At 42.0% G+C, this 12916-nt stretch overlaps 1 long non-coding RNA gene across 1 annotated transcript; it reads right to left on the bottom strand.

Moving 5' to 3' along the window:
- Positions 1-533: 533 nt before the first annotated feature.
- LOC307014864 lies at positions 534-5981 on the bottom strand. The gene is made up of 3 exons (XR_013801339.1): positions 1779-5981; positions 1223-1691; positions 534-579 (listed from the first exon to the last, which is right to left on the bottom strand). It is a non-coding gene; the product is annotated as an uncharacterized lncRNA (long non-coding RNA).
- Between the last annotated feature and the right edge of the window lie 6935 nt (positions 5982-12916).

The raw sequence follows: 12916 nt of genomic DNA, 5'->3' as shown, positions 1-12916 counted from the left end.
ACAAGTTGAGTGGCTCCTGCTGAACTGGAGGAATACCGACCTCTGCTGGGGGAATTGCAGACCGCAGGCATGAAGAGTGACAAAAGGAACTCCAACTCCTTACTTGATTCTCCGACCAGTCCATGTGGGGGTTGTGCAGTCTTAACCATGGCTGGCCCAGAACTAGGGGTGTGTGAGGGGAGGACATGACGTGGAACTGAATCATTTCATGGTGATTACCGGACAGGACGAGATGTAGGGGTTCGGTGACATGGGTAACGCGTGCCAGGAGCTTCCCATTCAGACCTCGAGCATTGAGAGGAGCTGTCAGAGGTTGAGTTGAGATGCCGGCTGAGGCAACCAGTTGGGCATCCAAAAAACTCTCATCAGCCCCAGAGTCCACTAGGGCAGGCAGAGAGAGAGACTGCTGATTTAACAGCAGTGTGGCTTCAAGAGGCTTGCGGGTCTGGGGGGTTGAGGAAGAAACAGCCTTGCTCACCAGTATCCCCACCTTTACTGGCGAGCACCCTCTTTTGGGCACTGGGGGCATGTGTCGTTCTTGGGGAGTGAGTCGGGCTCTGCCTAGCTGCATCGGTTCCTCTGAAGACAGGAGAGGAGAAAAGACTTCAGATGGAGCACTAGGACTTGGGAAAGTCTCCGACCTGAATCTTGCGAGAGGAGACGAGACAGGGCGAGAGGGGAGTGACCCAGGAGATCGACTGGCTCTTTCCCTACGGCGCTCCCTAAGGCGGTTATCCAGTCTTATGGCTAGGGAGACCAACTCATCCAAGTTAGCTGATTCGTCCCTGACTGCTAACTCATCTTTAACAGAATCAGTTAGCCCGGTTTGAAAAACCCCTTGAAGCGCTGTGTCATTCCACCCCGCCTCTGCCGCTAAGGTCCTAAATTCCACTGAGTATTCGGCTACACTACGGGAGCACCTGTCGCAGTGAGAGGAGGCGTTTAGTAGCGTCCCTACCGCTGACGGGGTGGTGGAAAACTTTCTTAATTTCTTCTGTAAACTCTGCATAAGAATAACGGATGTTGGACTGACTCTCCCATACAGCTGATGCCCAGGCTAGGGCGCTACCTGTAAGTAAACCTATCATATAACAAATCTTAGCTCTGTCATTAGCATAAGTAGACGGCTGCTGCTCAAACACAAGAGAACACTGCATTAAGAAAGAGTTACATGTCCCTAAGGCACCTGCGTACCGCTCTGGAGTGGGAATGTTTGGCTCACGTGAAGGGAGAGCGGGCTGGGCTGGAACCTGTGCTAAGGGAGCTGGATCCTCCGGAGCAGGCGGAGCAAGATGAGTTGAAACCAGGTTGAGGTGATGTCCCATCTGTGCTACATTGGCGGCTAGTGATGCGAGGTTATCCATAACCTCTCTGAGCATCTGGTCATGCCGGCCCACGAGGACGCCTTGGTTGGAGAGAGCCTCACGAATTGGGTCCGGGCCTGCTGGGTCCATGGTGGCCAGATTGTTCTGTTAGGATTATGTTTTAAACAGGACCCAGGCGCAGGCAATGACTGAAGATGTTTAAATGGTTTATTGTTTCGGAGACTCAGGCAGGTTTGGTGATTATGGAGGTCCGGAGTGGAGGTAGGCAGTGAGAGGCTGGACTGATTACCAGGCAGGCAGGTAGGATGCAGGAAGAAGCAGGCAGGTTGGCTGGAAGCTCTGGTGGATGATGGCCGAGGGATTGCACTGGAAACACAAGAGAAACTAGTTACAAAGAGTACGGATTTACACGCAGACAGGATAACTGAATGGGCAGCCAGGAGGATGTAATACCACTGGTGTAGAAAACAATCTGGCGGTGAGTTGCTGGGAGACTGGAGTAGATAAGCTGTGTCCTGATTAGATGATGAGGGACAGCTGAGTCGGCCGGCCAGGTGAGAGCAATCAGGCTGCTGCCTGCAAGGGATACCACACCCTCTCCACACACACACACAGGGGAACAAACAGGGACACAGTTTGGACTGTGACAGAAGGCAGTTTAGTTCTGTGGGAACTTCATTTTTAGGATACAGCGTTGCAACAGCACTCGATGGCAGCGTCCATGGCAACCAACTTAGAGAATGAAAACGTTGAATGTGTACATTTTCCTGAAGTAATCTTCGTAATAACTAGCAAACTAAAGACCATGTACATCCACTGCACAAATAATCTGAAATAACAACTCATATTTCTTGCATCAAATGACATCAAAACGCATTTTAATGGCCAAACTAACCTTAAAATAGGCATTTTCCACCGAGAATAAAACCAAGTTCGGCCATGTTTCTTTTTTCTACGGGGAGACATTTGAAGATCACGTGACATAGACGCCAGCCATTGGAAATTAATGTTTTTAAAAAACGTAGGGATCCTACAATTTCAGAGGCGTTTTTGTAGAAATACTACGTCTCAAGTTGTGGACCAACGTAGTTATTACACGTTTAGATGTGAGACAGGGTTGGCAGTTCATGAAAAAAAATTGCTCATAAGTTTTCTATTCATTTAACTTTTGTTGTGTCCTGTCAAAAGTGTTGGGTTCAGTCATGTTTCATGTTTTTGTTCAATTTTTTTTCTTGTCTCCCACTTCCTGTCTTATTTTGGTACTCACCTTTTGTGTTTCATTCCAGGTCCCTTCACTCCCTATCCTTGTGTGTGTCTCCCGCTCTCATCAGCGTCAGCCCCGCCCCTGATTGTTTCCACCTGTGCCAGTTACCTTTTGTTTAAATTCTCGAGCCTTCCTTTGTCTTGTGTCAGTTCGTCTTGTCCTGTCTCCATGCTAGTAGTCTGCTTACCAGCGATTACATTGCTTGTCTCAAGCCTGATTCATGCTCCTGATTTACTTTGTAAGTGTTGTTTCTCGCTTAGTGAGCGATTTTCTTTCGTACCTTTTTGAGCCTTTCTTCACCTCGTTTTAGAGTGTCAATCTTGTTTTTTATTCCTATTTTTGAAAATAAAGTATTTACTCATACTTTACCTCTGTCTCCCGGGCCGTGCATTTGAGTCCTTTACCTTGTGTATCCAAGTTTGTGACAACTTTTTGAAAAAAAGGATCATCTAATATATGCTGTATGTGTCCCCTTATGCAACAGTAGGTATAATAATGATGGGAATAATGACACTATTTACTGAACTCTGTAAACTATTGTAAATGTCACATCATTGTAAATGAATGCATTGAATTACATGTCATTATACTGTAATAAAAGGCTGAGGTATAACGATGAAATACTGACAGTAGTGAAGGCTTTATTTCTATGTGGTCACAATAGAATTGCCACAATGTATTACATCAACTGCTGCTTTAAAAATGAGTGAAATATTTCTCCTTCATTGACATTTCATAGAACGTTTTTTCTTCAGAAATGTATGCTGACATTTTGCAAGACAGCAAAAGAAACAACATTTCTAATAAACATTTCCTGAAATGTTTTTAGTTATCTCTCAAATGTTGCAATCCACTGCCATTAGTATCAGAAAGGTGTAAAAACATGCACAATATAATGGCTTATACTGTCATTGAAATACACACAGCCAATGTATGACAGTTTCCATCCTTGACTGTACAGAATGTATCAATGAGATTCCTGAGAAGAAAGAATCAACCGTTTAATCTGAGTTGAAGGAGACCCAGGACAGTAGCCAGGATTTTTACAAAGCACTAAGAGCTTTACAGGATAATGAAAAGTATTTTCAATTACCAAAAAACTTAGGTCAGCAGCTTCTTGTAGCCCTGTTGTATCTCAAATGGCAAAAGCCAATGACAGCCAATGACACACACTGTATCTCCAGATCACTTTGAAGGATGTCAGCCCACAGCATTATCATTGAGTTTGTGTCTAATCAGAGGGTTCTGCAGTATGACAGCTAAAAGTGTCAGATATTCCATTGTGTATGTCAAATCTAAAATATGAATCAGTAGCAGCGGTATTCCTAAACCTTGTTTTTAAAATCAATCCAATCACTGCCATAGGTGGGACTAATGTTGTAATCTTGCTTGTAATCCCCAATATTAAGAACATTTCCTTTTTTATATAACTTTAAGAGAATATAGTTAATTTTGTTTTGTTTCCTGACAAAGTAATCCTGTTACATGTAATCTGTTACTCCCCAGGCCTGGTCTCTAGTAATCAGTTAGAAAGAATGTAATCCCCCATTCCCTTTCAGTTTGGGTGGTGGCAATAACTGCGACTGAATGATCAAAGTTGATATAAGTATCATTAATTACAGACCAACATCAATTGAAAACACAACTCACTTGAGCTGTAAAACTCTTAGATCAGTAAAATAAAGTATTCAGTTGTATTTCTTTCTAAAGCTGAATTGGGTTAGGTGGATGATTTTGAGTTGGGTTCCGAAACTGTGAAACATTTGTCTTAGATAAGATTCTCCTTTCATGTGATTCAGCTCATATCATGAAAGCATGGTGTGAATGTGCCTGTTCAAATAGCTGATATAATGTTTTCTTTACTTCTGAAAATTAGCACCTTTCATATCAGAATTCTGTCAACTTCACTGTTCACTGTCAATTCAACAATCTTTTAACAGCACAAATCACCACACTCAACAGTGAAAACGACAGGAACACTGTTGGCTCTATTTTCTGTTGAATCATCCCAAATCAACCAACGGGAGAGCGGTTCCTTCATTCCATCTCAGCTTTGAGATTAAATAAAAACTACAGAGCAGAAAATAGCTGCCATGACAAAAAAATGCCGGGATCCTGAGTCGTGGCTGACCCTGTTGCTGGGGTCCTGTGTCCTGGATCCTGATTCCTGGATCCTGAGTCCTGGATCCTTAGTCCTGAGTCCTGGGTCGTGTGTCCTGGATCCTCTATCCTGAATACTGGATCTGAGTCGTGGACTTCGAGTCGTGGCTGAACCTGTCTCTGCGGTCCTGCCTGACCCTCATCATACTACTTCCCTGATGGCTCCCACAAGATTGTTGACATCCTCGTGGATTCATCTTCTTATTATAGACACATGCATTTCCAAACATTTGGTCTTTCCAAACATTTGGTCTACCTACGCTGTAAAATGTATTAACTCTTCGATTTATATACGGCATCTATTGCACGTCTGTCCGTCCTGGGAGAGGGATCCCTCCTCTGTTGCTCTTCCTGAGGTTTCTCCCATGTTCCCCTTTAAACTGTGGGGTTTCTCTGGAAGTGTTTCCTTGTACGATGTGAGGGTCTAAGGACAGAGGGTGTCATATTGTCATACTGATATTCTGTACAAACTGTGAAGTCCACTGAGACAAATGTAATATTTGTGATATTGGGCTATATACATAAACATTGATTGATTGATTGATTTGTGTTCATATAAAAAGGTTTTAGATCTTTGACTTCAGCTCATGAAAAATGGGAGCAAAAACAAAAGTGTTGCGTTTATATTTGTGTTCAGTGTATGACAATGTCACACAAATAATCCAGTGCCTCCTAAATCATATTTATTGATTGGTCAAAATGTATATTTTGGCCAGTTTTTACTTTAACATAGATTGATTGTCATGAGAGAGAATGACACAAAGTAATATATTTTATCTTTATTTTATAAGTTTATTTTACATAGACAGTGCACATCAATAAACATTGCCGTGAATGCGGCAGTTAGATAAAAGGCATTTTTCATTTGTTGTCCCTTGACAGATGTTGAGAGGTCACCCTATAAACAAATTCAATTTACATTTAAAATAACAAGTGGGTACAATGAGAAAAAGCATGCAGCATAAAGGCTTTCAATACTGGAAACGCTTATTAAAAAACAACGCAAGGGAAGAGGGCTGTACAGTGCAATAGATTATTTGAGTGTTGACAGATCTGATTTTAAATGAATGTTAATTAAAGTGGCTTGATCTGTTTTGTTCCTAGGGTTGAGTTCCAGCCCGGACTCAAACCCAGGTCCCATACATGGGCCTCCAGCTCTACCAGGCGGCCCATTATTTCCTTTGCTTATCGTTTCTGCTTTGTCTCTGTATCCCAACGTCTATCTCACACACACCTTGTGTGAAGATGCCAGGACATAGTAACTAGCTGTCTAGCTACTATCAAAGTTAATGGGGTCCACTGCCAAGCAAATTATAATGGAATATGGCTCGAACATGAAACTTGTGCTTGTCTTATATTGTACTTCTTGAATATTTACAAATGTATTATTGTGTTAATAAGCCATTAAGGTTGAGAACATTTTCTAAAAAATCTTAGTTGATAAAAAAGCCCAATAACTTATTTAAATTACAACCTTGAAATATACTCTTCACATTTCCCCTTATTATAAGCAACCTGAGGCTTCTGATTTTTAGCTGCCAACGCTGTTTGTAACTAAATAAATGACACCCTATGGAGAGCTGTGATGTAGGCTGTTTTACTCTGAAAGCAAAATCAATAATCAAGAATAAGGTACCTACCTTATGAGGCAATGCACCTCTAGTGAGAGGCCCCCTTCCTATATGTTTCTAGATGTGGCCCCAAAAATGTTAGGACACCCCTGAATTACACAGTCAGTTGTGAACACGTTGCCTACTAGAATTGCTGCACATCCATTTATGTGAAGGATATGAAACTCTCACAAATTGTAAAGTTCCTAATCTAAGCTGGCTGACTCCCAAAGGCTAATGCAGGCAATCCACCATCCCAATCAAACATGGCCTAGGCTGCATGGCTTCTCAGCTCACCTCAGCACCCTCTCTGTTTATCGATTCAGATCTAGTATGTCAATGCTGCGAGGACGCTGATAAGACCCTCGCCGACTCATAAACACTGCTTGGCAGTTCCAATCAGATGGAGAGATAAAGACACAAAGAACAGTAACAAAGTCAGAGCTTTGTACACCCCAGCAGTGCCGTCAACTCTCTCTCCATGTGGGACCATAATGCTCAGATTGGTATGGTGTTATAAGCCATTACATTCTTCCATATTAAACCTTTATTGGTTCTATTATTCTGCAGTATAGTCACACTCTCATTTATCCAGTTATATGCTCACTTCTGCACAATCAGATTCATTCTTACTAAATCTAAAGTATATTCAATTCGATTTCAAAGTCTCACATTTGGGCAGATGTGCTAGCATACGACACTGAAAAAACGGAAACGTTGTCTTTAATTAAATGTCTTATGTCAACACATGTTTTAAATAAAATAATATTAGGTTGAACTTAATATGTTTTCAACTAACCTAATTAGACCCTCCAGAAAAACGCGGGCAAAAATCCTTGATTATGCGGGCTAAATTCCTTGATTATGCGGGCTAAAATCCTTGATTATGCGATTAAACATGCGGGGGTTTTATGTGATTTTATGCGGTGAAATTGCGAAATATGCAGAAAGTTGCGAAATATGCTAAATATGCGGGGAAAAAGAATAAAACAATTTTTAAATATTGGGCTGTCTTATTTATTCTCTCTCACACACAACCTGCCAATAACGTTTAACCCCTTTACTATTCTTTCGCAGACAAAATTAACGCCATTAACCACTCCTTCTCAGCTCCATCTGATATACAAGCATCTCCCCCAACCTCCACCGCTACCATTTCTCCCCCCATCTCCCTTGACCTCCTGACTCCTCCTCCCCAGCGCCGCCTTTCCCAGTTCAACCTTGTTACCCCAATTGAAATACTCCATCTGATCGGTTCCTCAAATCCCACAACCTGCTCCCTTGACCCTCTACCCACTCCTCTCCTGAAGTCCTGCCTCCCCGTCCTCTGAACCTATCTTGCTAACCTTTTCAACTCCTCGCTGTCCCATGGAACCGTCCCCTCTGCCTTCAAAATTGCTGCCGTTACTCCAATCCTCAAAAAACCTGGTCTTGATCCCTCCTCCCTCACTAATTACCGCCCCATCTCCAACCTACCATTCCTCTCAAAAACTCTTGAACGCATTGTAGCCAATCAAATTCACTGCCATCTCCAAACCAACCAGCTTTATGAACCCCTTCAGTCTGGATTTCGTCCTCACCACAGTACAGAAACTGCACTCGTCAAAGTCCTCAATGACCTCCTCACCTCTGCTGACACTGGTTCCCTCAATATTCTCATCCTCCTTGACCTGAGTGCAGCCTTCGATACCGTGAGCCACAACATCCTGCTCACCCGACTCAGGGACATTGGTATTGAAGGTATTGCACTCAGATGGCTCCAGTCCTACCTCACTGAACGATCCCACTTCATCTCCCTCCCCAACCACTCCTCTGCCACAGCTTCAGTCACCCAAGGTGTTCCTCAAGGATCAGTACTTGGACCCCTCCTCTTCATCATTTACATCCTGCCCCTCGGTCAGATACTCCGCCACTTCAACCTGGACTTCCACTGCTATGCTGATGACACTCAGATCTACCTCAGCACCAAATCCCTCCATAACCCACCCCTTACCCACATTGATTCCTGTCTGACAGCTATTAAAACTTGGATGCAACATAACCTCCTCAAACTGAACAGCAACAAAACAGAACTCCTCCTAATTGGCTCCAAATCCACCCTCAGCAAGGTCACTAACATAACACTCACCATCGATGGCACCATTGTTTCCCCCTCCAATCAGGCACGCAACCTTGGCGTAATCTTTGACCCCACCCTCTCCCTCAAACCTCACATCCGCCAAACAGTCAAAACCTCATTTTTCCACCTCCGCAATATTGCAAAAATCCTACCCTCTCTCACCCACCCCGCAGCCGAACGACTAATCCATGCCTTCATTTCCTCCCGCCTTGACTACTGCAACTCACTTCTTTACGGCATCAGCACTACATCCCTCAACAGACTCCAACGGGTTCAAAATGCAGCTGCACGTCTCCTCACACATACCAAATCATGGCATCACATCAGCCCAGTCCTCAAAGAGCTCCACTGGCTTCCTGTCTCCCATCGCATCAATTACAAAATGATGGTCCTCACCTACAAAGCACTCCACCATTTGGCCCCCCCTTATCTCACAAACCTTCTCACTCCTTATCAACCCCCACGGTCCCTCAGATCCACCGCAGCCGGACTCCTATCCATTCCCACATCCACACTCTGCAGCTTTGGGGACAGAGCCTTCTCAGTGGCAGCTCCTAGGCTCTGGAATTCCCTCCCCCAAGATCTCCGTGACTCTGAGTCCCTCACAGTCTTTCAGTCCCGCCTCAAAACACATCTTTTCAACTCTGCCTACCCATAAGCCCCCCTCCTCTCAATCAATTTCCTCTTGACTGCCTTTTTATTTATTTTACTATACTTACTTGTTTGCCTGTCCTTGTTTGTCTACCCTCCCTCATATTGTAAAGCGTCTTTGAGTCGTGAAAAGCGCTATATAAATAAAATGCATTATTATTATTATTACTATTCAATTAAACACATTCAATGTTTATTTATTGTAAAAGCAATTGGGCTATTTTAATCTCACCCCCCCCCCCCCCCCCCCCCACACACACACACACACACACACTTCTCCGCCTCATTCTGTTTTCATTTACTCCTTCATTATCTGACCAGCTTCAATCTTGTAGGCTACTCACTTCGTTTCTTGTAGCCCTCGAAATGGTTTTGGAGGTTGATGAACGTGAGTTGTTTGGCTTTCTTGTCCGCAGCAGCAGAAAGCATTTTCGAATGTTTGAATGAATCAAAGTGGGTCATCACCGTCGGTTTTCTCTTATGCTCCAACACACAGTTGCACGGGGTGCAGAATAGTTTCCCTCCACTTTTTGCCCGGTCTTTAGTAGAAATGTTCGTCTGTAAATGAGATGGATTAGATTTTTTCATCTTGGTGTTTTCTCTATCGTGTGAGCTCCATACGTTCACTCTATACAGTGTTGTTTACATTCTGTGATGCGCGAGCTGATGACGTCACGTCAAGACGAGTTAACTTTTTTTTTTCTCAACTTTGTGTGGAAAAATGCGGGGATTATGCGGCCTTTTGATAAATATGCGGCCTTTTAAAAATCTGCGCCATTTTGCTGATTATGCGGTAAATTCTGCGATCGCAGAATCGCGTTTTCCTGGAGGGTCTACCTAATGCAGTTATGTGACATGTGTGACGACCATAGACTATATAAATGGACGTAGTGTCCGTGACGTCACCTATAGCATTCTGCAGAGTTGCCGAGAAGCCCTTAGTAGGCGGAGTCGGCCACTAACGGCTCCACAGCGACGTCAGAGTCTAATCCCGCCTGCTCCAAATAAGGGCAAAGAGGCGTAGCCGAGGCGGGACCTGCTGCCTCCGAACTGGAAGTAAACAGAGCTAGCTCAGGCTAAGAAGCTAAGCCAACATGAAATACATGCATATCAAGTTACTGCTAACAGTATAGTTCCCCTATATAAACGTTACATTCATAATCAAATGAGACAATCTGCAAGAGAATTAGCTATATTTTGTTATTCTTAATGCTTGTCATTCACACGTTAAGAAAAGAAGTACCGATACATAGCAGAACAATTGTGGCGATGTTCAGCTTAATAAGCCTTGTTCAACATAATTTATTTAGCTAATACTTGTTAAATGTGTTCTTTATTCTCGCGTCCAGGAGAGAAGCTTTAAAATGAGACTAAATGGAGTCTCTGAAAAGATTCAAATGGGATACTTTAATTAAAAAAGGCGCGGTAGTGTTACAGACAGAATATTGTTCCGGCAGAAAACAGCTGTGATCTGGTTCTCCTGAGCAAGAAGAAGACAGCGGATCTCTCCTCCGGCGCTGCTATATATATCCTCTGCTGGCTCCTCCCCGCCAGCCGGCTCACCTCGTCTCCAATGTCCGTTATTGCATTTCAACAGAGGATAGGTTCTTTTCACATTCAATATATGCTTAACACGCAGTTTCTCCTCATATTCTCTTTCATCACTTTTCATTTAACACATTCTAAACGCTGTAATCAATACTCTAAACAATACTTCTCGGCTCGTTTGGTTTCCGGTCATTCCGGATGTTGTCACATGCTACTCTCGTCTGTAAACAATAATGTATTCAAATAAACTGTACTTTCATTTAATATTCAACATGGTAGTACCTCGACATCTATCGTTGTAGTGTTAAATCAGTAGGTTTCGGTTTTCACCACACCAAGTCATTTCGCTTCTCAATTCATCTCTAGGAAATCGTATATTAGCCACATGCTACATGCTAACCGTAGATGAAGGATTTTCAGAATAAAAGCTTAACTGCTTGTGCACAAGAATTTCTGGTTTTTCAGTATAAAAGAGCGTTTAAACTGACGGTATGTTTAAGCTACATTATACCATCAAAACATTGATTTTAATTTCTAACAGTCCCTCCTTACACACCTAAAAGGTGTGTATAATACTGAAATCAATGAGTTCTTCATCTGAACTTTGCATATTACATATCTCATATTAACAAACATACAATCGAATGGAATGGTTTCACAGCCGGCTTTACAAAAATACAAAATAAATTCTTGTCTGTGTTCAAACATAAAAGTTTTCCCTTGTGCATAACTTCTAGTGTTTACATTCAATATCATTCTTCAAAATAGCAGCAATGGCTTGGTATCAGAACATTTCTTCCTCCCTCCTTTCACAGAAACCGTTCTCATACCACGCTCAGTGTTAAGGCACTTGTTTTTACAAAGTGAAAAGAAACAAACCATTTTAGAATAGCAATGATTTATACAACATGAAATCTACCATATTAGAATAGTATAAAATAATAAAGTCAAATAAAATGGACTATCTTAGAATAGTGTAAAATTAATTGGAATAATAAAAATATTAAAAATATACTATCTTGGAATAGTATGAAGTAAATTGAAATGGATTCACTCCATTTTAATTTTGCTCACTTCTTCACATGATTTCATCATTTAAAGAATCACATCGGCTGGACATTCATTGATCAATCTCATCTCCGAACATCCGTATCATTTAAACTAACTCATCATTGTCATCCACATCTGTATACGGGGTGGGTCGTCTTGTTCTGCTAGCATTTGTAACCGTCTCCTCCTGAGAAATTTACCCTCCCTCCTTTCATACCATTTAAGGTATGAAAGTAATATGTTCTCTAGAAGGGGCCGTCGTGATCAATCGGTACGTTCTACTCTGGGGTACGGCATTCTAGACAGTCATTTCTGGGAGAAGATTTTGGTCAGTTACAACAGTTGTAGAGTTTCATCACTTAAAAGTTCCTACTCAGTACCTTTGGGTGGTCTGTTCTAATGCAGAGATAAAGTCCCTGAAATGGTGTGAAAACTTGTGGAATATCAATAACTCATTATACCAATTTATTTTCAATTATGGTCTACTTAAATAACTATGCTAACCCCTTTTACAGTGTGTGGAACCTTGGGTGCCCGAGCATGTGATAATTACTCCCTCCTTTAACAAGGATTTTAAAAACAGAAGTTCATTTCATTAATGGTTTGTAGTTTAATTCAGGAATTTACACCTATGGCAGATATGTTTCTCCTTTAAATAACATCTCTAAAAGTCAGGTCATCTGGTGAATGGATGACCTTTAGGAGCGACCCCTTCTCCCTAAACGATGTTTGTTGTAACAAATATGCACCATCACAATGAGTGATCCAAGGCCCCGCATGTATTACTCCCAACTACATTAGTTTTTTTTTTTAAATTAAACTTTGCTTTCGCTCTTTGCCCAGTGTCATTTTAAAACTCTACATCTTGGACGAAAAACAAATGTTATTTCCACCTTAATCTTCCCTCCTGAGGTAATAACCATGCCACAATGGAGAAATCAATACTCTAGATTGGAATACCATCTTTGGCTTGGTACTAGCTCTACCTTTAACATTTTCCATACAAATAAAGATTTGTCTGCTTTTATAGAGTGGTTACTAAAACCATTCCTTTAAACTGTAGGTCTATACTGTAACAAGTTCAATCTTCCCCAAATTCACACATGAATAAAAAAACTCTTAAAGAATAATTTGTTCATATGATGAAAAGATTGAATAATATGTTCTACCCTCAGTGTGTTTTTAGGGT

The sequence above is a fragment of the Notothenia rossii genome (assembly GCF_949606895.1).
Source record: "Notothenia rossii genome assembly, chromosome: 8".
Classification (NCBI taxonomy): Eukaryota; Metazoa; Chordata; class Actinopteri; order Perciformes; family Nototheniidae; genus Notothenia; species Notothenia rossii.
The sequence above is the reverse complement of the archived record's forward strand: the minus strand, read 5'-3'. Positions and strand labels throughout refer to the sequence as shown.